The sequence below is a fragment of the Giraffa tippelskirchi genome, chromosome 8 (assembly GCF_054371585.1).
Source record: "Giraffa tippelskirchi isolate mGirTip1 chromosome 8, T2T-mGirTip1v1.2.pri, whole genome shotgun sequence".
In the NCBI taxonomy this organism is placed as follows: domain Eukaryota; kingdom Metazoa; phylum Chordata; class Mammalia; order Artiodactyla; family Giraffidae; genus Giraffa; species Giraffa tippelskirchi.
The window spans coordinates 16579393-16604482 of record NC_137282.1 but is presented as its reverse complement, the minus strand read 5'-3'; the positions used below and the strand labels follow the sequence as shown (position 1 = coordinate 16604482).

Sequence of the window (25090 nt, the reverse complement as noted above, 5' to 3'; positions counted from 1 at the left end):
TATATAAACTAGTTGTTTCTGTGTGATGAACCAAAGCAAAAACTAAATTTAAAAATTAGAATGGCCCTGTCAGAGTCAGTATGCAAAATTAAGGCAATGACTTCATTCAGACCATTGTAGTTAATAAGGAATGTCTCAAAGAAAAGGAAAGGGATATGGAGTCTTGTTGATACTAAAGAACGAAAGGTTTGTTGTAGGGATTCTTAAGTACTACTGTTTTCCAGGAGCACAATGATTTGTTAACTTACAATATTGTCAGTTCCTCCTTTTGTTCAAGATGAATGAGTGTCATTCAACCGTGAACAACTTCGAGATGATCATCTTAACCTCTTGCATGAGGCTAAGCAAGAAATAGTCTCTCGAGAATTTCTTGTTGGCATGATCCCTGTAAAATGTGTAAACCACTTGTTTAGGGGTGGTGGCAGAAGTCAGTTGTTTTAGAGCCCTAAAGATAGGGCTCCTTAAAAGTGAGATACTTGAAGTGAAAAAGATGTGTTAACATCAAAGATTATATTAAAGAGACACTAGTTGAACTCTGAGGGTGCCAGTCCAGTGGTTTCCAGGAGGTTGGTGAAGAAAAATCTTTCAATTTAATATTTAGATATTTAGATATTAATTTAGATATTAATAATACGTCCGTGCTCCTGGTGATTTCTCATCATGGCTGCTTCTCATATAAAAGAATGAATGACTTGAGCTTTCATCAGACTTTGTTAGTGGCCCAGGCAGTGACTTGTCTTAGCATAAATCTAGCTTATGCATGATCTGCTGCAGTGGTGAGTTCTTCAAAGTCAATATCAAATTGAACTTTAAATTTTGAACTTCAGCTCTCAAGATTCTTCAGATCATGGAGAAAATGGCTCACTGCCAGGCAGTTTATAATCCCAGTAGGAATTTGAGCAATCACGTTTTAGTTCTCAGTGATGCTGTGTCAGGGAAAGAAAGAAAGGTTACAGCTGGATACTGAAGGAAACTGGAAGATATGAAAATTCTGTAAAAACTTATAATTTAGTCAAAATAGCAGACCCAGACCAATTTACAGGTAGGCACCAAAACTAGTTCCTCTACAGATGAGGAAGAAGTCATTACAATGTCTCCAGACAAGTCAGAGTTTGCATACCCTTCAATTATCTGCAGTTTATAAAAAGATGTGGAACAGCTCAGTGATAACAAACATGCCTACAATCTGATAAACTGGAAGGATGTGTTATAGTTTTCTACTGAAACAAAATTTATTGCCATTTATTACTGCTCAAAAGAGCAAAGATACTCTCAAAGAAAAATGGTTCTTGATCACAAAATAAGGCTGATATCATCTGATTTGGCCTAGTTCTTTACATAGGTGTAGCAAGAATGATAATTTACTGGATAGGTCTTCCTATGTTTGCTTTTCTGAAGCTTTCATAAGGAATCTTAGATTGGATATTTACAAGCCTCTTCAAAGAGGTCAGTAAGCTAAACTAAGACCTCACCAACCAAATCCACTTGTAGTATTTATACATTTGGGTGAATTCTTCCCTTCTGGAGTTCCCCAAAATTTCTCGTCCTGCCAGGAAATGACTTTCCACACTCACCTGTAAACCAGGGACCACTGTAAGCCAGGAATCAGGCCAATTTTCCCAAGAGAGCTTTGTAAACAAGGCTCCATAAAATCAACCTTGGTTCCTTAACGGTGCGTGGTCATATCTGATTAAATAAGTAGGTTCTCAAATAAACTTTCCAGGCAAGAACATGGTTGCATACCTAATGTTTCCAATATGTTCTGATAACAAGAAAGACAGATTCATATTGAGCCTGTGCAAGTAACTATATTGTCATGAAAATCAAAGTACTTAAAAGAGTTTCTGAATTCTGAAGCAGTCAGACAGAAAGCACGTTTACAAACGTTTTCTCTTTACAAAATCATATTCCACTGAATTGTTATGAGTTATAGATGGCTTAAGAGAAAGAGGTTCTCTATATCCAGAAAATAAACCATTAAAACATCAACAATATTCCAGAATCTCCAGTCATTCCTTTATCAGATCATTCAGTTCTAAGTAATTCTTATGTGGTCTCATAAGCACATCTACTTTTCTGCTAGGGTCTGGAAATCCTGCCTCAGTCCACTAGACTCAAAGTTGTTTAAGTAATGTTATCAGAAGGCTTTGTCCCAAATCAAAAGAACCTGGTATAGCCTTTATCCATGGGGCTCAGAGACAATCTTTTGTTTAAGACAAAATACTCTGGCCTGTAGCTGATCTGCAAGAGCTTTCAGGAAGGCACCAAAGTAAAGTAAAATTTATCTTTAGATGACATAAGACTTAAAATGACTGTCGTTAACTTATTACTGTTAGTTTTCAAAAGCGAAAGATCTGCTGAGGGTTCATTGTAAGAATCCCCATTGGAAAATCACTGGTTTAGAAAATGTGAGTTTCGAATTAAAGAAATAAACCTGTGACCGAGTTAGCATTTAATTTATTCTTAAAATAACAACTTTATTTTGATTTATTTTGATTATAATTCACATACCATACAATTGGACACGACTGAGCACACATACCATACAATTAAGCCATTTAAAGTAAACAATTGGCTTATATTATATTCATTCTGTTGTGAAGTTATCACAACAATCAATATTAAAACATTGTCATCATCCCCCAAAAGAAATCCTATACCTATTAGTAGCCATTGTCTATTACCCACAATTCCCTCAGGCCTTGGCAACCACTTTTTGTCTGTGTGTGCTTAGTTGCTCAGTTGTGTCCGACCCTTTGCGATCTTTGGACTGTAGCCCACCAGGCTCCTCTGGCCATGAAACGTTACAGTCAAGAATACTGAAGTGAGTAGCCATTCCCTTCTCCAGGGAATCTTCCTGACCCAGGGATTGGACCTAGCTCTCCCGCATTACAGTCAGATTCTTTACCTGCTGAGCCATCATGGATGCTTTTTGTCTATAGATTTTTCATATATTTATATATATTTTTTATGTATATATAATATATATTTACATTTTTGTCTATAGATTTGCCTTTTCTGAGCATCTCATATAAATGGTTACATAGAATACGTGTCCTTTTGTGACTGGTTTGTTTTACTTAGCATGTTTTCAAGGCTCATTCATGTTGTAGCATATATCAATACTCCATTTCTTTTTATTGCTAAATGGTATTCCGATGCATAGATATACTTTATTTTTTTCTACTGTGAATAAGGCTACTATAAACATTTGCATATACATTTATATGTAACATATTTTCATTTCTCTCAGGTGTATACCCAGGAATGGAATTTCTGGGGCATATGGTACTGAGTTAACATTTTAAAACTAACAAACTATGATGATACTATGCTGCTGTTGTCTTAATATTAGGCAAGGCAGTACCAGGGCTCAAAAAGAAACATATTTGGGATATGAAAGGTATTGACGATCCTCTAGGAATTTCCCGTACAGCACACAATTTCTAAAATATTTGTAGTAATGATGTTTTACCCTAATAGATTTATCCTAGGGAAGGCTAAGCATCGCTTCTAATTTGACAGTGATTCCCATGCAACTCGTTAGCAGTAACATATCAAATAAACTTAATTGTTTTTAGTATCTCCCTTTTTACAAGGTGAAATAATACATTCTTGCGATTTCCAGGAACTCTTTGGGAAATATCAAAGACAGTTTTAGATGCAAAAGATATCACATAAGGCTCAGTTTCGAGAAGGAAAAATACCAAAAGTCAGCAGATTTAAACACCTGATTAAGATAAGACCGAGAGTTGTTTGAAACAGTACTTGGCTACCTGTTTAACTAAAGGGACAGTAGAAGATTTTAAAAGTAAACACAGATGGTAATGTGATCGTAAAGAATCTTAACTTTTTCAAAAGTAAAAAGACGTTGTTTTCTCAGATAATCAAGAAGCTAGTAAAGTCAACATAAAATACAGGAAATTGTTCTAAGACACAGAATCTTTGCCTTCTAGGCAGATTACTCAGAAGGAGAAGCAAAACATTTACAGCTTTTATTAAAACTGGACCAGTAATCCCATAAAAGTTTGTCTTTTTAATGGAGAGAAAAGCTAGTTCTACTTTGCATCCATATAGTGTTTGATACTAAATGTCATTTTGAAAAATCTTGTAAATGAACTCACCAAGCTTTAGCCAGGTTTGACTACAGCTTTGACTCTGTTTCCAGAAGCCTCTACAACTCTCTGAATCCATTTGGATTCTGTCCTACACATTAGCAACTAGCCATTTGATTTTAGGATTAAGCTATTTTTTTTTCCTTAACAAAAACATATCCTGCAAATCTTGCTTCCAAAGTTGTACCTCTCTGCCACTATTAATCTTCACAGAGTCTTATTCACATACATCATTATAAATTTAACCACAGTAACTTTTATTTTCCAGAGGAAGAAGGGAGATGGGTGATTGTGAACAGTTATACACCAGCATTTTATAGCAGACTAGCAGAACTCACACTTGAACACATTTCACAACTTTCGGTAGCCATTAATATCTCTTATAGTACAACATTGCAAAATGGCAAAAAGGAATACATTTGTTAACAGACCTCCAAATGTCTAACCTCGCTCTAATGTTGAGTTGGCCAAGAAGTTCATTCTGATTTTTCTGTACTATCTTACGGAAAAACCCAAACAAACTTTTTGGCCAACTTAATACATAAAAAGAAAAGGGAAAATGTATATAACCTCAAAATTATGTTTAATGATCATCATTTCAATAGTCTGTCTTACTTTTTTCCCATTTTTTCCATTTTTCCCCCTATTGGATTTAGACATCCAGTAATTCAGCATCATATCAATCCAGTTTTGAGTAAATAACTCAATTTAGTATCAGTTTCCTTAATTTCTGAGAATTTTAGAAATATTCAGTTTATACAAATGATGTTTTATCTCTAAGCCAAGTACAATCAAGCTCCTATAATAGATTTTACAGTTTAATCTGGTAATACTTTCCTAGGTAAGAAAATGTTAGATGCTCATACGGTGAGAGGTAAAGTCCTTTCTGAATTACAGACACACAGAAATGCAGACAGAGTTTAGCTTCAGTTTTAAAATTTAAGCTATGGGTGAAGAGTCAACACGGAACTACAGAAGTTACTGGTCCCTATCAGAATGCTATTCCCTTCCCAGTGGATATGAATCTTCATTGGTTTGACCTTAAAGTAGACAAATAGAAAAGAGTAACAAGCCAAACTCTCTGTCATCTTCACCCAAGAGAGACAAGATCTCCACAAATCATTGATCCACTTATAGAGATCACCAAATGGTCAGGCCACAAAACCCAAAGAAGTTCACCAGAAAACAAGTGAATACTCAACAGGAATGCCAATCAAACCCTTGCCATGCTACCAGTGAACAAGAGTTGACATTACAGGACCAGTTAGAACCAGTTAGACTCATCACTGAATCCCTAGACTAGGAATGAAGCTCTGTGGTCCCTAAGAGGCCTCATTACTTGTCTGGAGTAAACAAGGATTTGAATGCAAGAGCCAATCTATTCAAGTCATCATACCAAACTGTCAAGACATGATGCACCATGAGATTATTTGATTCAAAATATTGCAAATGATACTGCAATAATATTAATGATGAAGGCGTTGAAGCAAAGGAAAGGGGTCTGGGGCTATACAGAGACAGATAAACAGGGGATTCATCTACAAGTCTTATGGGGATCATGAGGAAGGGTGGCCACGGGTCTTATCTCAGTATGTACAAAGACAGGTTCTTTGCAGTTAGTTGTTGGCCAGAACACAAAAGACTGGCAAGATCTCTTAATCATTATTTTCCAAGAGCACAAGATTCAGGTAGAGTTCAACACTTTCAGTGCCTTTTATCTTCTCTTTCTCATCTCTTTCAAAGAATCCTCCTGGGAAAATCCCCTGGAGAAGGAAATGGCAACCCACTCCAGTATTCTTGCCCCAAAATGCCATGGACAAAGGAGCCTGGTGGCCTACAGTCCATGGGGTCACATAGAGTTAGAAATGACTGAGCACACATATACCACCGTATTTGCTATTCTACTCTTTAACTGATCCCATCAAAACAATTGACATAAAACATCTAGCAAAGTTACGCTCTAGTTTGGTTATTTATTATGCATTACTACCTCAAGGAAGATTTTAGGCACTCATTCCCAGAAAGCAATGAAGTAAGAACTGTTGCAGATGGCTTTGCATTTGACTAGAGGCAAGAAAGAGGTCTATGTAAGTGAATCACAAGCTTTTTGCCACGAGACCCACAGTCCACAATGTGTTCATTGATATCTTCATGTGTATTTATTTAATTCCAGAAATAGTAGAATGATTTTTATAACACAAAACATCACCTATGTGATGCATAGTGATATTTCTATTCTGTTTTCTGCTCCTCTATCTCTATTTTAAAGGGGATGGTGACTCATTAAGAATCGATTCTCATAACACACTGCAAAACACGGTTTGAAGTACACTGGCTAGAATATCTTTAAATTAGATGTTTTAATTATAAACATATTTAGCAACCTTTTCAAAAATCTTACTATCATTTTTGTGGACTTTAAAATATACAATTATATTGCCCTCTAGTCTTTTTCCACATAATTTGTGGCAAACCCCCAAGTCTATTTTAATAGATTAGAAGTTTCCAGTACTGTTTGGACTCTGATGATGTTTTATTAGAGATAGTCTGTAATGAAAAATTGAAAGAAAGGATGACTGTGTAGTTTGCAGACATGTATAGTCATTCATTTATTCAACAAATATTAAGTACCTTTGAAATTCTAAAAATGGCTCTGGGTAATGGAGACAAATGAGAATGGCTGTCACATTCTAACTAAAAAAATGTCGAAATTTATTGAAAAATAGACATTTTCCTTCTCATATTCCACTTGACAGGCTCCTTCTGAAAATGTGTGTATGTGCAACTATCATTTATATTATACTATATATAACTATATTATTAAAGTATTAAAGAGTTCTTGTTTATGAACAGTGACAGTAGATGATAATTACGTTTGTTTTCCTTCAAAAATAAATTTGGCAACTTGATATCAATCCTCATTTAAAAAAAAATCTTACTAGCTTATAAAATCTTAAAGTCTAGAGAAGATAGGTAACTTCTCATTTCCACCCCACCCCCCATCATGAGGTGATGATTGACAGGCAGCTCTAACTACACAAAAGAGGGCAGTAAGACCACCATTGACTTGGATACCAGTGCCTCTCGAAGTCATTTGAAAATCAATAGCAAGCTCTGAAATTCACTGTGTAAGAAATAGTAATGTTGAGGGTCATTTAGAAGAAAGATTAGTCTAATGAATTTTGGCACGCTGTTTAAGGCAAAAAACCATGACCATGTGCTAAGTACAACCATATTTTGAGCAGTGTGTGATTCAAAAGAGTGATTTAATAGCTGTAATCTAAGAAGTGTTGAAAACTCTGGCCCACTTTATGATTCCGAATCTAGGACACACACAAACAGGATGAGAAATCCAAGAATCAAACTGATGACTGTGTTGAGCTCTGGAGAAATTTCATTTTAAGACACCAAGCCAAATTTTTCCTTCATTTCTGCATGCTCGCCTCCTACAGTTTTCCTTGGGTGTTTTATGTGTGAAGAGGAGGATTTGACTTAGTCCATCTGTCCATCCCATGCTTCTCCACTCCCCCTCTAATGTACCATTTCAAAGCTGGGGAAAAAGTAAGGGATTTGGCCCTCCTACTATGAATGACTATAGGGCTTCCGAGGTGAATGAATGAATGAATGAATGAATGATAGGGTTTCCCAGGTGACACAGAGGTAAAGAATCTGCCGCCAAGCAGGAGACTCAGGTTTGATCCCCAGGTCAGAAAGATTCCCCTGGAGAAGGAAATGGCAACCCACTCCAGTATTCTTGCCTGGAGAATTCCATGGACAGAGGAGCCTGGTGGGCTACAGTCCATGGAGTCGCAAAGAGTCAGACATGACTTAGTGACTGAGCACACGATGAATGATAATGATGACAATAGCCAGTCCTTGTATACTATGTGTCAGGGAAAGTTCCAGACACTCTACATCTCTGAACTCATCTAGTCCCTTCAGTCCTATGAGATAAGTACTGTCATCCCCATTTTGCAGAGAAGAAACCTGAGTATAAACAGTTATAAACTGAGATCACACACAACTATTGAGGGGCAGAGCTAACGATCAATCCCAGGCCACCTAGCCTCAGACTCCAGCCTCGTAACTACTGCCAACAGACCACCTCTTCAATGAAGAAAGCTCGGAGTGTACAATTTTAGTGTCCAAGCACAAAATGAAATGTAAGTTAGCTCAGCAGCTTATTGTTTACTTGAGATCAATAAGAGTAAACAATAAATAATAAGAATAAACAAACACAAGACTCTGGACTACAGTTTTGATAGATTCCTCTGATTCCAATCCCAAACCCAAATATGAGTCACAAGTATACTCTGACCTGGGACTCACCTTCCAGGTGGAAACCACCAAAAAGAGAAAGATGTTTTGAGTTTTTGCATTTAAAAAGAGAGGTACATAATTACCTTCCTTAAGAAAAACAGAAATACAGGATTTTTTTTTTTCCTAACCAATACAGGACTACCAAATAATAGCTATCTGAACAGTAGGGAAATATAAATGGGAAAGATACACTAACTTTTCTTTTCCATAAACTCTCATTTCTGTCAAATGCAAAAGCCTGTGGGTTTTACTCTTATTCCAATTTATATAATCACATTCCAAACTACTTACGTGAAAGTTTTTTTTTTCCCCCACACATCTCTCCTCTTATCAACCTCTTGTAATCAACTTTATACAGGAGTTATATTTCATTCATTTCTTTGTCTTTGTCCTCTTTTATGAGTTCTGGGACTTGGCTGTCAACTGCATCCTGCAGTGGATAATTAGATGGTTCATAAGCTCCCAACATGTTGTAACGCATGTCGTACCCCTCTGTACTTATCTGCCCCAACTTGATAAAATGAGTGATCCTGGGACACCATTGTCATGCACACCCCCAAACCTGGGCGTGTAGCCTTCAACTGCCTGAACTTGTTTGTATGGAAACGGGATTGCTCAAACACCTCTATATCCTTCCTGTGTTGGTTTATTTTGAAAGGTGCATCAGAAGAGAAGCTCACAGAGGGGAAAGTCTGGAGTGGGAAGAAAGAAGTCTCCCAAAGGCAGGAATCCTTTGGGAAAACCAAAGGTCACAGGCTACTTAATTTGGACACTGCGAATAGTAACATAAGTTTATTTTACTTAAGAAGGAGTCATCGATGAAATATGCAACTTTGGAGAAAGTACCTGGCTCTGCCGGTCATTCCACGCTTCACCTCCGATCAGGAGCAACCTGTAGAACATAGACACCAAAGGTCTCAATCCTCTGTTCTTTTACTCCTGATAGTCTTCATTTTTCCCTCCTGCCCAGTTCTCCTTTTTCAGTGCTCTGTAATGAGCCCCTCTTCATTTCTGAAGTTAATTTGCATCAACATTAACTCCCTATTTTATTCATTTAGTACCTTTTTTTCAGTAATCCTTTAGAACTTGATTCCCCATGTCCTACCAGGGCCCTGCCCCCATAGCTTTTGCTAAATGCCAAAAGCATTCAACCATTTGATCCTGTATAGTGTACACCAGTCAGCAGAGAGAAATCTCTCAAAGGATCAGTGTAATCTCTGTGATTCAGAGAAGCTTTATGCAGCCTCCAGCACCTTGCCTGGGCTGGGTTCTCCTGGATTCTGCTTCTCCTCAATGTTCTCTTGATCTCTTTGCCCCCCTGACCTTTCACTTCCTCCCTTCTCTCTGCCTTCCTCTTTGTCACTTACAGCATCGGTTATGGAAGAGAGAAACTTAAAAGCTGTGGGCTACCTTAGGATCTGCTTCGTAACCTGGAAAACGGAAGTGAGACTTCCATGTTGTATCTGGATTTGATGATGTTTTGAAAACTTTACTTTTTATTTTAGAATGATCTTAGATTGGCATCAAAGTTGCAGAGAAAGTACAGAGTTCCCATCCACTCTTCACCCAGCTTCCCCAAAGTTGGAAGTTTGCATAAACACAGTTATTTGTTAAAGCTAGGAAATTAACATCAGTATAATACTATAGATAAGCCCCCTATGTGTACTGAGAGCGTGTTTGTTAAGTCCAATTTGTCCAACAAAATTAGCCTAGGTACCAAAATAACAGTCAGCTATATAGGACTGTACTGTCTATAACAGGTTTATAATGCTTTTCACAAAAGTAATATATAAAAAACAAACTCAGAGAGTAAACATCTTTAATCTTGCCATACAGTACAGTAATGTAGCACTACATCTGGCATTCGGGGGCACCTTCACATCTTTAAAAGTCCTCAACTTGAAGGTTTGTATGTACAGGGCTTACTACATTAACTAAACTTCATTTCATACTTTGTTTGAATCTCACTAGGTTTTCCACCAGTATTGCTTTTTTTCTGTTCTTGGATCTAATCCACGATGCATTCACTACATGATTGTTTTAAATGGTGGTTAAAAACAAGACCTCTTCCAATGCTTCGGTTACTGAAGGCACATATGTGTGTGTGTATTTATCAAGTCATGCAAGTAGAAAGGCTATTGATTAAACATGATGTTTTTCTTTGTAGCCTCTTAGATCAGGCACTACGGATGAAGTGGTCAGGGGTTAAATTATCATCGAATATTAAATATCTTGAAGCATTTGCTTTTCAACTGCAACTACACACCAGCTTCATCTGAGTAATGTTTATAAAATATGCATAGTCATTCCCCACCCAAGGTTTATAGAACAGTAATTTCTAGAGAGTGAAGACCAAAATCTGTGCTGGTATAATCTCCTCAGCACTGGGCAGTCATGGCCAGAAAAGATCACCTTAGACCTTCCCATTACGAAAGCTAAAACAGACTCCCAATTTTATATCCTCTAATATAGGAGGTATGTATGAGTGTAAATATGTACATGTAATAATTTGTGATGAATGTTAAATGTGTTTTAATAGCTCTCCCTTGCAGAATATTCTTTTCCCTGATCATATTATTAAGCCTGTCTTGACTAAAGTGGACTTCATGCCTTAGACCTATACCACTGTCAGTCTTGTGCATATGTGTTAAGTCACTTCAGTTGCATCCGACTCTGTGTGACCCTGTGTGAACTCATGGCCTTGGGTTCAAGCTCTAGGTCTGACCTTTCCAAACCTGAGAAAGTTCGTAACTTTCTTATAATTATTTTCTATGTGTGATGGAGGAGAATTGTTGCTACTAACCTGCAAAATTGCTGTGAGCAGAAACCATTCAACATATGGAAGGCTTGCTACTGCTGCTGCTGCTAAGTCGCTTCAGTTGTGTCTGACTCTGTGCGACCCCATAGACAGCAGCCCGCCAGGCTCCCCCATCCCTGGGATTCTCCAGGCAAGAGTACTGGAGTGGGTTGCCATTTCCTTCTCCAATACATGAAGGTGAAAAGTGAAAGTGAAGTCGCTCAGTTGTGTCTGACTCTTAGCGACCCCATGGACTGTAGCCTACCAGGCTCCTCCGTCCATGGGATTTTCCAGGCAAGAGTACTGGAGTGGGGTGCCATTGCCTTCTCCGGTATGGAAGGCTTAGGATACAGTAATATTTACCAAATAGTGATAATCCTAAAAATCTACACCACCTGAAAAGTGAGATTTATAAAAATCACAAAATTTGGAATGAACAGTATTAAATCTTGTGTTTGTCTTAGTTTCTTATACACTCAGAACTGCCTCTTACTAAGAATTTCCAACACAAGCTCCAATTCAATAGTTCTTTCATATATAGTGTGTAGAGGAAAACTGACTTATTGGCACTTATAAAGGAGACAAAAAAAAAACTTGCCCAAAATGCTGAAGTTGTGAAAGCAAGTATCAGAAGCAGAAATGATCAGGATTCTGTATAAAGTACTGGAAGTTTTGTGGCTGAATTGCAGCTTTGGAACTTACAAACACCTGACTGACAGACACCTCATTTTCTATCTCTTCTGCCAGATATGTTCCCTTTTGAAAATATCTGTGGCTTTCTTTTTTTTTTAATTCATTCTGCAGAGTGACAGGAAATGTTATCAAATTTGTATGTAATTATATGCCCTTGACTGTAAAGCCCATGATAAAAATATATTACATTAAATTTCATAGAAACAACCTTGAAAAATGGGAAAAAAATATGCTTGTCATTGTGGATTACAAGTTCTCAATGAAGAGACTTTCCTATTTTGAGGCAATATGTTTTATTTTGTTGATGCATTTTTTTTTTCCTTCAAATCATAAAAATTTTAAGAGTATGCATAAACAGGTGAGAAAATATCCAAATCACACTGGCCAAACCCTGCAGATGCCAAAACATGAGACAACGTGCCAAGCTGAGGCCCTGGCCATTCCCAGAAGACTTTTCTTCAACTTCTGTTGTCTTCACGCAGCCCCATATTAAAGAACATCCAGGTTGCACATGATACCACCTCCTCTTGGTTCCTTATTATTTAGTTCTGCTAATCAGTTATTTAGGACTTGCCCCAGGTGGTTCAGTGGTAAAGAATCTGCCTGTAATAGAAGAGACATGGGTTCGTCTTCCCTGGGTTGGCAAGCTCCCCTGGAGTAGGCAATGGTAACCCACTCCAGTATTCCTGCCCAAAAAATTCCATGGACAGAGGAGCGTGGCGGGTTCCATGGGGTTGCAGAGTTGGACACGACTTCACGACTGAGCATGCATGCACGCAGTTAGCTGTTTACAAAGGAGGCTCCACATGGGTAGGAATCTTTTTCTGTTTTGTTCATGAATATATTCTAAGTGTCTAGACTAGTGCTTGTTGCATAGTGGGTGTTTAATAAATATGCATTGAATGAATGACAGACACTACATTGTATTGGGTCAGCTAAAAAGATTGTTCAAGTTTTCCCGTATGATGTTACAGAAAAACCCGAATAAAACTGTTGGCCACCCAATTAGTATATCATCTCGTTTAATCTATGTAGCATCCCTATGTTATTATCTTCATGTTACAGACAATAATCTGAATAGATTAGGAAACCACCAAGGTAACATAGCTGATACGTGGATAGAAGTCATGTACAGTGTATGTCCTAAACATCATGAAATACTGCCTTCCTGTCTGGTGTTCCGGAGATACATGTGGGCATGCCTGGTAGGTTCAAGAAAGTCTGGGGCACTGGGAGAAGTAATGGTTTAATTTCACTCTTATCCCATGAGCCCACATCCTGTTCCCATTGTCCAGTGTTCACTTTTTATGGTTTCTTCTCCATCTGTCTTTCTTCAAAAATAATTTTATTTATTGTTTTGGCTGTGCTGTATAGCAGGTGGGATCTTAGTTCCCTGACCAGGGATCGAACCTGTGTCCCCTGCATTGGAAGCACAGAGTCTTACCCACTGGACCACCAAGGAAGTCCCTCCATCTGTCTTGCCTTATCTTTCTCATCAATAGTTTTTCTAGGCTTTCAAAATATATGACTAACCATTAACAGAGAAATTAGCTTTGAAATTTCATTTAGCTGTTTTATGTTCTATTACCTAAATGTGGATTCACTTTTTTTTTTTTCATTGATTTCCCCATCCATATACTCACATGACTATGAAGCTTCACAAAAATCCTGAGATTTTCCTGGGTGGGCCACAAAGACATTCTCACTCTGTCAAATTCTCCAAGAGCTCTTTTTAAATTCATCATCGGTCTAGAAATTTAAACCAACACTGAAAACCAAAGGCCTGAAAGATTTATATCAGCTTTTAAACCTCCTCCCCGATGTTCTGGGGCTGTGTCAACATAGGCAGAGAGAAGTGAAGAGCCAAGGGTATTTAAGAATCCCACAATGTGAGAAGTGAAGGTCTTGGAGATCTTTTAACCATCCCCCTCCATTTTAAATGTAAGAAATGGAATCAAAAACCAATAGTAGAACTGTAACTGCCTTACATGCTATCTGGGTGATTCTGATAATAATGGACTATTGTGGAGAAAAAAAAATTCATAATGTAATAAAGGTTTTTGATTTTTTCTCAAAGATTGTTGTCTTTAATTAACATTTTTCTGAAATTAACACAGCCAATGAGTAACTCCTACATAAGAAGAATTTCATAAATATCATAAAATCAATTCAGTTCAGTAATCAGTTGTTGAGTGTTTGTTTATAGGGTTATGTTTAAACATTCTGTGTTATCCCACAGTTAAGATAGCCACAAAAATACATAAGTGTAAAGAGTTAATATAACTAACTGAATTAATTTGAGAGAATAGTTTAAAAAATTTTAAGGTAAAGAAAATAGTAAAGCCAAAAGTAAGATAAGCACATAAAAAACTAAAAATAGGAACGTCCCTGGTGGTCCAATGATTAAGACTCTTTGCTTCCAGTGCAGAGGGTACAGGCTTGATCCCTGGTCAGGAAACTAGGATCCCACATGCCTCATGGGGCAGCCAAAAAAATAAATAAATAAAACTTACCATGTGATCCAGCAATTCCACTCCTTTGGTATATATTCGGGAAAAGTGAAAACATTAATTTGAAAAGATACACACACCCCAATGCTCATAGCAGCATTATTTACAATGGCTACGCCATTGTGTCGGAGAAGGCAATGGCACCCCACTCCAGTCCTCTTGCCTGGAGAATCCCATGGACGGAGGAGCCTGGTAAGCTGCAGTCCATGGGGTCGCTGAGAGTCGGACATGACCGAGCAACTTCACTTTCACTTTTCACTTTCATGCATTGGAGAAGGAAATGGCAACCCACTCCAGTGTTCTTGCCTGGAGAATCCCAGGGACGGGGGAGCCTGGTAGGCTGCCGTCTATGGGGTCGCACAGAGTCGGACACGACTGCAGCGACTTAGCAGCAGGAGCAGCAGCAGCATGCCATTGTGTATGTGTACACACACACACACACACACACACACACACAAACTGGCATATTACTCAGCCATTAAAAAGAATGAAATTCTGCCATTTGCAGCAGTGTGGATGGACCTAGTGAAATAAGTCAAGGACAAATACTGTATTATATCACTTATATGTGGAACCAAAAAAAAATACATAAAGGAATGTATATGCAAAACAGAAACAGACTCACAGATTTAGGGGAAAAAACCAAACTTGTTGTTGCCAAAGGGGAAAAAGAAGGGTGGATAGACAGATTAGGGGTATTAGATTAAGAGGTATAAACTACTGTGTATAAAATAGATAAGCAACAAGGATATACTCTATAGCACAGGGAATTATACCCATTATCTTATAATAACCTATAATGGAGTATAAACTGCAACATACTAAATTACTGTGCTGTATATTTGAAACTAATACACTATTAGAAATCAACTATACTTCAATTTAAAAAGAAAATCTATGCCATCAAACTCTGGAGAGATGCCTAAAAGAAAACCAAGTCCCTAGTAAACACAGAGAGGAAAGCTGATTAACTCCAAGATTCATAGTTGCTGTAATAATCAAGCAAACCAGTTGTCAGGATACTATACAACATTCCAAGATTAAAAAAAAAAAATCTGAGAGATGTTTCTTGTTTTAATAATGAGTGTCTACAATTTGCCATGCACACACACACATACACAAAAATTGGCTGAATGCTGTTGTAACTGGACTTGTGATTCACTTGGAAAAGACATTAAAAACAAACTATGATATGAATGAGCATGAAATGAGTGCCGTTGTAGTGGTTCCAAAATAATATTATGAGATTACAGAAGGAGGAAGGATTCTGAATGGTGGGATTTGAGAATACTTCCTGGAAGAAGTGGCCTATCGACAGGGCCTTGAAAGCTGCCCAGCTTTGCAAATGAAACAAAACAGCTTTCTCCTTTTGCTAATCAATTGTGGAAAAGTATAATTCTTCAGTATCATGTGACAATGACAGATTTTTATTTCCTCTGTCATCTAGAATTATTGTCAATGAACATTGACTGATCTGTGTGATATTTATGAAAGCCACACTTAGTAACTGCAGTGATCTTTTAAAATAAAAAGTAGGGTACGTTAGAAAGGTCTTAGCATAAAGGAAGCATTAACATCTCATCTGTGTAAGTCTGTGACCTTTTGGATGAAAAGTCTGAACAATGTGTAAATGATAGTTTCACAACAGCAATGGCACATACTGCTGTGTAGGAGGAGAAAAGGAGCTTTGGATCTTGATTTGAAAACCCTCTTATGAAATGTGAAACTAACAACTGACATGATTAATCCATCCAGCCAGGCAGGAAGGAATGCTTACTTTTTGGAAGTGAAGTTGCTTACTTTTTGGAAGTGAAGTTACTTCCTCGTCCCTGAGGTAGCACATATATTCCTGCAGTAATGCTTTACTAAACCGGATCCAAGAAGAGTTAATGCAGTTGTTGTTGACGCTCATTCACTCAGTCGTGTCCAACTCTTTGTGACTCCATGGACTGCAGCACGCCAGGCCTCCCTGTCCTTCACTATCTCCCAGAGTTTGCTAGAATTCCTGTTAATGAACAGTATCTAACAGATTAGTCTCAGCTTGTCAAAAGGACCAAACCACTGTGATTTATCCTGACTTTTGATTCTCCCAAACTATCAGTATATATAGTTTGGTTTGTTTACAAAATATGGCTTCCCTAGTTTGGGAGAAAGAACATTGAAATGTGCTGTTCTGTTTATAATTGTTAAGACAGGGAAGCAACCTAAGTGTCCATCAAGAAATGTATGGATAAAGATCATGTGTGTGTGTGTATATATATATATATATATATATATGATGTGTGTATGTCACACACACACACACATATATATAATGGAATATTACTCAACCATAAAAAGGAATGGAATTGCCATTTGCAGCAACATGAATGGACCTAGAGATTGTCATACTAAGTGAAGTATGAATAACTCAGAGACAAAAAATACTATATGATATCACTTATATGTGGAGTCTAAAAAATAATACAGATGAATATATTTATAAAACAGAAACAAACTCAACTCACAAACATAGAAAACAAACTTATGGTTACCAGAGGGGAGAGAGAGGAGGAGAGGGATAAATTAGGAGTACTGTATTAAATGATATATACTACTATATATAAAATAAATAACAAGCATTTATAGCACAGGAAACTATATTCAACATCTTGTAACAACTTATAATGGAAAATAGCCTGAAAAACATATATACACACACACACTCATTTATATAACGGAGTCATCTTCCTGTATGCCTGAAACTAACACAATATTGTAAATCAATTATACTTCAATTTTTAAAAGGTAAAAAAATATATATATATAGCAAAGAAAAAAAGAAGTGTATTAACCAGAACACCTGTCAGCTGGTACAGATAAAATTTAGTTAAGAAGCACTAGGATTAAGTGCTATCTAAGAGGTACAACAATAATAGTGTTTTAGCTCAGTAAGATTTGTTTTAAAAAGCTAGTTTATCTATTGCTCTGAAGATATCAAAACATGATATTCTAACCACAAATTAGGGAGAGAATGGTAATTCTTAAAAGACATTCTCTGCATTGTGATGTAAAAGAAGTGTCCCAGGCAATCTTCTGTAAACCCCATATTGTGATTCCATTGAAAAAGATAAACGTGGTGTCAGCACAGCTAGAATAACTCAAAATCTACCACTCTTTGGAGAAGTGTGCCATTTATTTCTGCTGAAGATAAAGCAGTTGGAACAACTAACCTTTCCCCCTGCCTTAGATGTAGTTGTGCTTTCAAAATGAGCTCTCATTTACCCAGTTCACAGGGGAGGCTGCTTTTTGGGGGAACACAGGATATCAAACACAATTAAGAATAAAAGCAAGACTCCCTTTGAATGTAGAAGAAAATTAGTCCAAACTTCTTGTTCTAAATGAATGGAAAGTGCAGCTTTCATGACCTCCAGGTCCATAAGATTATAGGAGAAACATGTGACACTTGCTGTTTGGGGTTCTATTTGGCTTTTGCTTATAGATAATTCAGATAAGTTCAATTCTAGGCATATTTTTCCTAAGTTCCCATGAGGTTGATGTTCATTCTCTCTTTATGTCACACTGCCCTTTTGCAACAATCTCACAGAAAAACATTAAGAATATCCCTGTGTAATTTTGGGGGGTCATTTCAAGATGATTGCTTACTATGATAATGAACAGATTCTGAAGATAGTCTCCATGATACCTGACCTCGGGTCAGTCTCGCTGCCTCTCCATGAAGGCAGCAGGGCCTTTGACTTGTTTCTTACTGATAGAATTCAGCAAGGTTGACCAGATATATGTAATTGTGTGTGTGTGTGTGTGTGTGTGTGTGTGTGTGTGTGTGTGTGTGTGTTACCTGATTATATCACAGATGATTATATGTCTTGCTGGAGCTTCTCCTTTTCTTGCTGCCTTTGGGGAAACAAATGGCCATGTTGGGGAACCCCACTCAGAACTGTGGGTTCCTCAGACCTCATGAACTGAGGGTGTCCTCCAGCTAAGAGCCAATGAAGTAGATTCTGTCAGCATTATGAATGACCTTGGAAGCAGATTCTTCCCTCGTTAAGCCTCAAATGAGACTACAGCCCTGGCCAACACCCGTGAGTCCCTAAGCAAGGGACCCAGTTACACTGTGTCCGGACTCTTAAACCACAAAAATTGTGGGATAATCAGTGTGTATTGTTTGAAGCGGCTAAGTTTGTGGAAAACTTTCATTGTATGATAAAGGTCAGTTTTCATTTCAATCCCAAAGAGAAGCGAAAGTGAAGTCGCTTAGTCACGTCCAACTCTTTGCAACCCCATGGATTGCAGCCCATGGAATTTTCTAGGCAAGAGTACTGGAGTGGGTTGCCATTTTCTTCTCCAGGGGATCTTCCTGACCCAGGAATCAAACCCAGGTCTCCCACATTGCAGGCAGAGGCTTTACCTCTGAGCCACCAGGGAATCCCAAAGAAAGGCAATATCAAACAATGTTCAGTTGCGCTGATCTCACACACTAGCAAAGTAATGCTCAAAATTCTCCAAGCTAGGCTTCAACAGTATATGAACTGAGAACTTCCAGATGTTCAAGTTGAATTTAGAAAAGGCAGAGGAACCGGAGACCAAATTGCCAACATCCATTGGATCATAGAAAAAGCAAGAGAATACCAGAAAAACAGGTACTTCTACTCATTGACTATGCTAAAGCCTTCAACTGTGTGGATCACAACAAACTGTGGAAAATTCTGAAAGAGATGGGAATACCAGACCATCTTACCTGCCTTCTGAGAAATCTGTATGCAGGTCAAGAAGCAACAGTTAGAACCAAACATGGAACAACAGACTGGGTGCAAATTGGAAAAGGAGTATGTCAAGGCTATATATTGTCACCCTCCTTATGTAACTTATATCCAGAGTACATCATGTGAAATGCTGGACTGGATGAAGCACAAGCTGTAATCAAGATTGCTGGGAAAAATATCACTAACCTCAGATATGCAGGTGACACCACCCTTATGGCAGAAAGCTAAGAGGAACTGAAGAGCCTCTTGATGAAAGTGAAAGAGAAGAGTGAGAAAGCTGGCTTAAAACTCAACATTCACAAAACTAAGATCATGGTATCTGGTCCTATCAATTTATGGCAAATAAATGGGGAAACAATGGAAACAGTGACAGACTTTATTTTCTTGGGCTCCAGAATCGCTGAAGATGGTGACTGCAGCCATGAAATTAAGATTCTTGCTCCTAGAAGAAAAGCTATGACAACCTAGACAACATATTAAAAAGCAGAGGCATTACTTTGCTGAGAAAGGTCTGTCTAGTCAAAGCTATGGTTTTTCCCATAGTCATGTATGGATTTGAGAGTTGGACCATAAAGAAAGCTGAGTGCTGAAGAATTGATGCTTTTGAACTGTGGTGTTGAAGAAGACTCTTGAGAGTCCCTTGGACTGCAAGGAGATCCACCCAGTCAATCCTAAAGGAAATCAGTCCTGAATATTCATTGGAAGGACTGATGCTGAAGCTCCAATACTCTGGCCACCTGATGCGAAAAACTGACTCATTAGAAAAGACCCTGATGCTGGGAAAGATTGAAGGCAGGAGGAGAAGGGGATGACAGAGAATAAGATGGTTGGATGGCATCACCAACTCGATGGACATGGGTTTGGGTAAACTCCAGGAGTTGGTGACAGACAGGGAAGCCTGTTGTGCTGCAGACCATGGGATTGCAAAGAGTCAGACACAACTGAGCGACTGAACTGAACTGAAGTTTCTGGTAATTTGTTATACAGTGATAAAAAGCAGATGCACTTACTAAAACAGTGAATAGTCATCAGTCCTGGTAAAGGGATTTATTTCCCAATAATTTCCATGAATACTGTGTGGATAATGATTTTGCTGATTTACTTTATTTCTTCAGATTTAGGATATTAAAGATAAATTCAAATTTTCCAATGCTGATCACCTCAGTCTTTCTTCTTCTTGTATTCGTGTGTGTGCGTAAGTTTAATCATGGTACGGGAGATGGTTAAAAAAGTCTTGAGAAAAGAAAAACCTTATTTCTGTGAGATCGTTTCTTAAAGGCTGCCTCAGTTCTTTCCAAATGATTTCCTTCTGTAACGTCCCCACGTTCTGCTTTGGATTTTAGCTCATGTGTTAGGAGTCCACTTGCATCCAACAAGTCTTTCTGAGGTGTACGATTTGACCAGTTCCCTGCAAGACTCTCAAGTTTTCAAGCCAAGGAGCAGTAAGGCAGCCTCATCCATCAGGGCTTGACAGTATTAGAATATCATTTAAAGGACAGGTCTAAACTACATGTTTAGAGATTACAATGTTTGGAGACTGACTTGGCTCACAAAACCATACTCATTATACAAGTTACTTCAGAAACTTAAAAAAAATCACATTATTTCTTCTCTCTCTCCCTCTCTTCCTTATTCCTCCCTCCTCCGCTCCCTTCTTTCTTACCCTCCAAATATTTATTAAGTATGGCCTTTATTAGCATAGAATCATAGATATCAATGGCTGTAAAATAAAGTGTCAAATACTCCTTTAGTCTCCTGTAAAAAATAGCTTGTCAAAAGAATCTTGAAAGAGTCTTTGTGGTGATAAAGAAGAGGAGTGTCAAGTTTTGTTTCTAAATAGGCTGACCAGTGCTAGAGAGGCTAGAATAGTTCTAAATCCTAGCAACTCGAGATCAGGGCTCCATATGCTCTTTCTTTTAGTTCGTGGATACCTGAGAAATTGGAACACTTTCCATGACTTCCTGCCAGTGCTGCCAGGTGGGGGCTCTTTTCCCAGAGGTTGTGCCTCTGATCTGCTTGTGATCTCACATTCCCTGTCACTAGAGCATACTTCCCTTGCTGCTCAGAGAGGAAAGAATCTGCCTGCAATGCAAGAGACCTGGTTTCGATCCCTCGGTTGGGGAGATCCCCTGGAAAAGCGAATGGCGGCTGCTGCTGCTGCTGCTAAGTCACTTCAGTCATGTCTGACTCGTGCAATCCCATAGACAGTAGCCCACCAGGCTCCCCCGTCCCTGGGATTCTCCAGGCAAGAACACTGGAGTGGGTTGCCATTGCCTTCTCCAATGCAGGAAAGTGAAAAGTGAAAGTGAAGTCGCTCAGTCGTGTCCGACATGACTCACTCCAGTAGGGACAGAGGAGCTTGGCGGACTGCAGTCCATGGTGTCCTAAAGAGTCGGACATGACTGAGCAGTGAACACTTTCACTTCACTTTTCATGCCTGTGATCTGCTTGTGGTCTCATGTTCCCTGTCCCTAGAGCATTAAGGCTCTGGGTCCCCATGGAACCATGACAGGGAGACTCAGCTGTCTACCTGTGCCTCCTAGAGCCAGGACCCAGTGGGAAAAATAGCTCTGGTGCTGAAATTTCTAGGAACAGGGTGGCTCAGACGGTAAAGAGTCTGCCTACAATGAGGAAGACCCAGGTTCAATCCCTGGGTCGGGAAGATCTCCTGAAGAAAGCAATGGGAACCCACTCTAGTACTCTTGCCTGGAAAATCCTATGGATGGAGGAGCCTGGTAGGCTGCAGTCCATGGGGTCACAAAGAGTCAGACACGACTGAGCGACTTCACTTTCACTTTTCACCTGGGAAAACAGAAGAGCTCTCTGGGTAAAAGCCAGTCTAAATTTTTAAAGTGAAACTCTAGTGGTAAAGCAAATGTTTCACTTTGTGGGATCACAATGCATACTGGACCATGCCAGTGGGAAACAAAAGGAAATTTTCTACCAAGATATCAAATGATTTATTGATTCTTTAATTCACATAGGTGGGCAGAAAACAAGTATTTGTGGAGAACTTTCTATTATTTTTCTCTCGTTGTGAAGATTTATCGAGTTTTTTTTTTTTATGTGGACTATGTTTAAAATATTTATTGAATTTGTTATGATATTGCTTCTGTTTTATGTTTTTGGTTGTTTGGTCTTGAGGCATGTGAGATCTTAGTTCCATGACTAGGGCTGTAACCTACACCCCATGCCTTGGAAGGTGGAGTTTCAATTACTAGATGGCCAGGAAAGTCCCTCTCATAGTGACATTTTAAACAACAAAGTGCATCTTTCACGTGAAGAGCAGTGTAATGACTGTTGCTCCAGTGGTATGTGAACCAAAAGTGATTAGAATTTAATTTATATCCAAGAGTGCTCTTCCTCTGTCCCTCATATACGATTAGCACTTGGGGTTTATAAAGAAATATAACATCTATTTTTCATCCATCCATATACACACAACAATCTGTAAATATTTTATGAACACCCATATTAAACACAAAATCCTTCATTACCTTAAATGCTGCTGTGATGCTGAACATTTTAATATAAAGTTATCAGAGCAGAATAAAGACAAGGTTGTATGTAAATAGGAATGTTAAATGATCTGCTTTGCATGCCAAGTGTATTGAAGGTAAAAGACACTTTGTCAAATTCATCTATTAACCTTGTGGCGTGTGGAGTCATGAAGGTCCAGAAATAAATGAATAATCGTCTAAACCATCAGGAAGGGCTGTCCCAGCCTCTGATTAGAGATCCTGTGGAATCATGAATTACGTGAAATACAAACAGCATCACTACGGGTTCCTCAGCTTACATATTGAGTTTGCAACTTCTCATTCTTACATCATAGGATTTTTTTTTTCACGTACTTGACAAGAAAGAAATAAACTATTTAAAATTTGAACATGACCATACCAGAAGATGACACAAACTCATAGGAATACTTATGAGACAGAAGTAGGGAAATATAAATTTTCATTTTCAAAAAGTGGACATTATTGGGAAAGATATTTTAATAAATGTTCCAGAGACACTTCAACATGTTGCCTTGAAACGCCCGCTACTACTTCTTTGAGCTTACCAATTTCAACATGACGAGCCAGACTAAATTTGGTCTTCAGCAGTAGACTAGGACAGACTTGACTGGCTCACAAAAGCCAATTATATGCAGCGCTTCCTTATGTATACGTGCTTCCCTGGTGGCTCAGAGGGTAAAGCATCTGCCTGCAATGCAGGAGACCTGGGTTCGATCCCTGGGTCGGGAAGATCCCCTGGAGAAGGAAATGTCAACCCACTCCAGTACTCTTGCCTGGAAAATCCCATGGACAGAGAAGCCTGGTAAACTACAGTCCATGGGATCACAGAGAGTCAGACACGACTGAGTAACTTCACTTTCTTTCTTTCTTTCCTTATGTATTACATATGTATTATGTAATACATTCAGTAATGTATGTAATGCATTCCTTATGTAACACATTCAGTGATATCCTCTTGGTAGCTTGAAATTGGTCATGTTGGGAGCATTTACACCACAAAAAATTGGCCAGTGCTAGAGATCAAGCTACAAATGCTGCAGACTCATTTTCTCTCCACCCCCTCATCCCCGCTTTAAGATAAAATCATGATCAGTTAAACATTGATTATACTGATCAAGTCTTTGTCAAATATTTTCTAGCTCTCATCACTGCCTTTGATTTTATTTTCCTTCTGTTGTCCTTCTGGTACTTCTAAATTAAAGCTAATTGCAGGACTTTGTATTTAAGGGTAATGGCAGTTGTAGCAAAACATAAAATAGGTGAAATGTGTTTTGGGGCTTCATTGCCTTCTCAACCCAGGGATCGAACCCAGATGTCCTGCACTGCAGGTGAATTCTTTACCATTTGAGCCACCAGGAAAGACTTTTTTCCTAAACTTTTCCCTTTTCTCGCTCTCAGAATCTTGTGTTCTTTTCTTTTATTTTATTTACGTATAGTTGATTTACAATGTTGTATTAATTTCTGCTATACAGCAAAGTGATTCAGTTATACATACATATACATTCTTTCACTTTTTTTTTTCCTTTTCAGTCCTGTCCCAGTTCTAGGTCTTCCTAAATCAGAGAGGTTTCCAGAAACAGTGAGACTATATTTTCCATAGTCTGAAACATCCTTCCCAGAAACTAATCAGAGAAGTAGAGCCAAAGAAAAAGAAGAGATTGAAGCTTTATATCAAACCTTGTCTAGTTAGGGGTAGCTTGGTCAAGAGCTTTTGAACACAATTAACAAATTATTTAAGCACAGTTTAAGAAATGGAAGTATGAGAGGCTTCCCTGGTGGCCCAGTGGTTAAAAGGTCATGCTCCCAATGCAGGGGGCCTGGGTTTGAACCGTGGTCGAGGAACTGGATCCCACATGCCACAAGACCCAGTACAGCCAAATAAATAGATAATTTTTTTTAAAGAAATAGAAGTATTAGAATTGGAGTGTTGACTCAATGATATAGGAATTCATAGGTTAGAGGGAAATTGAGGAGAGGAGTCTGGGCATTAATGAATCTCCAAAGTGGGATAAATCCTTTATTATGGGAAGACTTTGCTTTTGCTCCCATGTAAAAAGTCCTATAAAGCCTGTTGTTACATCCATTGCAAGTCTTTTTAGGTTTACTGTTGCTGCTGCTAAGTTGTTTCAGTCGTGTCTGACTCTTAGCGACTCCATGGACTGTAGCCCACCAGGCTCCTCCATCCATGGGATTCTCCAGGCAAGAATACTGGAGTGGGGTGCCATTGCCTTCTCCACGTTTTAGGTTTAACTGTGGACAAATGCCCTTAGTTTGTTGGAATCTCACTGTCAGGGAATCGTGGGGATAGCCTGGTGGGTTCCCACACCAGTGCACTTGCTGACACATCTCCTGCACTGTGAATCTCTGGGTG

At 38.5% G+C, this 25090-nt stretch overlaps 1 protein-coding gene and 1 non-coding gene across 7 annotated transcripts in view; one reads left to right on the top strand and one right to left on the bottom strand.

The window, feature by feature from the left end:
- Window positions 1-25090, top strand: part of NRG1 (neuregulin 1) — a 1106536-nt gene that overhangs the window by 594637 nt on the left and 486809 nt on the right. The window lies entirely within an intron of this gene.
- On the bottom strand, window positions 13315-13387 carry TRNAG-UCC (transfer RNA glycine (anticodon UCC)). Its single transcript has one exon. It is a non-coding gene; the product is annotated as a tRNA-Gly (tRNA).